Source organism: Contarinia nasturtii, unplaced genomic scaffold (genome assembly GCF_009176525.2).
Source record: "Contarinia nasturtii isolate CC-2019 unplaced genomic scaffold, AAFC_CNas_1.1 Cnas_scaffold_2768, whole genome shotgun sequence".
NCBI lineage: Eukaryota > Metazoa > Arthropoda > Insecta > Diptera > Cecidomyiidae > Contarinia > Contarinia nasturtii.
This window is the reverse complement of record NW_022200085.1, coordinates 1-2,748: the sequence shown is the minus strand read 5'-3', so window position 1 is coordinate 2,748 and position 2,748 is coordinate 1.

Genomic DNA, 2,748 nt, shown 5'->3' with positions numbered 1-2,748 from the left:
CATTGTCGTTGATACGGATTTACTGTGCACAAGTAACAATGGTTTATGGTTACAATACCAAAGAAAACGAATTGCATACACCAGTTAAAATCCGAATATCTACTAATTTTACCGATACATTTATGGGTGAGTTGGTTTCATTTGTTGAAGTTTCTCTGAGCAGTAAAAACGAAACAATTGTTGAACTACCAAAACCGCTTTTAATCAAGCCTGGAATTCAGTATAGAATTCAGTTTATGCCTGATCATGGTTGGTTAAGTTTGTTGTGCGGTCATCTATCAACTAGTTCTTACGTGGAATGTTCTCAAGGAATTAATATTTCATTTAAGCATGCTGATTCAAGTTACGAGTCAAAGGGCCAAATAATATATCGTATGGACTTCGTGAAGCGAAATGAATCCAAACATTATTGGACATGAGAAAAAAAATATTTGCAGTGCGTCAATAATTACAATAGTATTATATTGATTATATATTGAAGTAATATGCAAAAGGTAGTAAGTTTAAAATTTAAATTATCTCTCTGTACACTAAGCAGAGTACTCTGTTTGGAACGGTTTGGAAGTAAAGAGCTTTTATGGTTTTTTCCTTTTTCAATTTTGAAATAAAACTCCCTGAAAATCAAAGCTCTTTCATTACTGTATTAATATAGTTATCATAGATGTCAAAGCGGAGATCTTTTTTCAATTCATTAATTTAAGTAAATTTTATACTTTAAATGTATGAATAATGTTCCTCAATGCATCAAATCCATTTAGATCAAATTGTGTAGAAGATTGAAATATGATTATTAAAAATATCTATTGAAATGTATTGAAAACAAATAAAAGACACGAAAAAATATCGCATTCACCCACTTTTATTCTTTTGTTAAAACAACACATATAATTATTATTCTGACCAATTGTCAGTATATTAAAAGAACGCCTTTATTACACTGCATTACGTTGTCTCTCTTTTTGTGTCGCGTTCTACCAAATTCGGTAAAACTTGCTAATAACTGACCTGTACGACTTGATACTTTGGTTTTGTAAACAAAAAACTTGTTATTATCGTACATTCTGTTTGTGCACCCCGGCATCAGTTCTCTTTTGATTCAAGTGCAGTAAACATTTTATCAAACCTGCACAAGAGAAATTGAGTATTTTGCTTTATTTTTATACAATTGGTGTTATCTTCTTTATTATCAAAAAGTAAGTATGACTTGATAAAAATAAAAAAAATTATCTTAATACCCATGTAATTCATTTGCGGAGTAATTTTGACGATGGCGGGATTGTGCGGAGCTTGGCGGAGATGACATACAAACTCTGTGTGTACGAGGGTAACAGCACATCTATGTGTATCATTCTTACGCAGATGATTAGTAACTTAGCTGTGTGTACGGCTACTAAGATGTTCGTTTGGACAAAATAAATCTATGTACAGCAAAGAATGCTGTTGCACTCGTACACACAGCATTTGCATGCTATCTCCGCCGAATGCTGTGTGTACGAGTGCACAGTCCCGTCATCGACAAAATTGCTCCGCAAATGAGTTATATGGGTAGAGAACATTTTGGTTGTTTTATTTTTCTGCACACCTAGTGTAGAAATGGTATTTTTTTTATTCATTTACGGTCAAACGAATACACGCGAACACTTTTAACAACAAACAACAATAAATGCATAAAATCGCCAAATTTACGAATAAATATACGTCTATATATGCAAAATTGCGCGTTGTCTGCATTTCAAAACAGAAACAGATAACTAACACGAATGCAAACGGGTGTTTGTAGACCGCAACCGGTTCAACGATGGAATTGATTAAAATAAGTCGCATCGCCATAGCACGAGTCGAGTGCTGATTATGACCGTTTTCTTTTCGGCATATTCGTAAATAACAATGCACACAAAACCAAACGTGCATATGTATATTATATCACAATAAAAGAAAGCTTGATTTGTTTTGATTTTCAATTTTTGGAGCGTTTGGTGCTGGTTTTGTGTGCTTCACGATCACTAGTAAACAATATAAGTAGGTGTGTACTGGTGCTAAAATTAACAACTCGAGTTAAGGTTAAATACAGAGTTCTTGGGTGATAATTTTCATTTTAAACAATCGACGCGATAAACGCAGTTATTTTGTGCATTTAATGAGTCTGGCTGCGCAAAATTGCTGATTTCAAGTATTAAATTAAAGTGAAGAAGGTAGTTGTAGTTAAATGATATTTGGTATGATTGAACTGCACATTAAATTATGCAATTTTTGCTTGAGTTCACTCTGTTTTCATTGCAGTTCCACTGGGATTGGTAGCAGAACGCAGATTTTCGTACAAAAAGTGATAAACTTCTACCGTTGTAATCTTCCATCGCCTTCTTCGCGATCTCCTTTTGGATCATAAATTTATCGCTTCAAATCGTGTTCCTTTCCAAAATGACCGATGCCATCGTCTATAAAAATGTGTTAGCCTGGCGTGGCTGTGAAAAACTATACCTTGACGATCGAACATGTGACGTGTACTTCCTTTTCAAATGCCACGAAGAAGAGTATGAAAAGGTGCCAGCGCATAAATGCATTCTCTCCGCTGGCAGCCCTGTATTTGATGCCATGTTCTTTGGTCCACACAAGCAAACCGGCAATATAAACATAATCGATTCAACACCGGCCGCATTTCGTGAGTTTTTACAATTTTTCTACCTCAGTACGGTGAAATTGTCGGCCGAAAATTTGCCCGAAGTAATGTATCTGGGAAAAGAGCACATG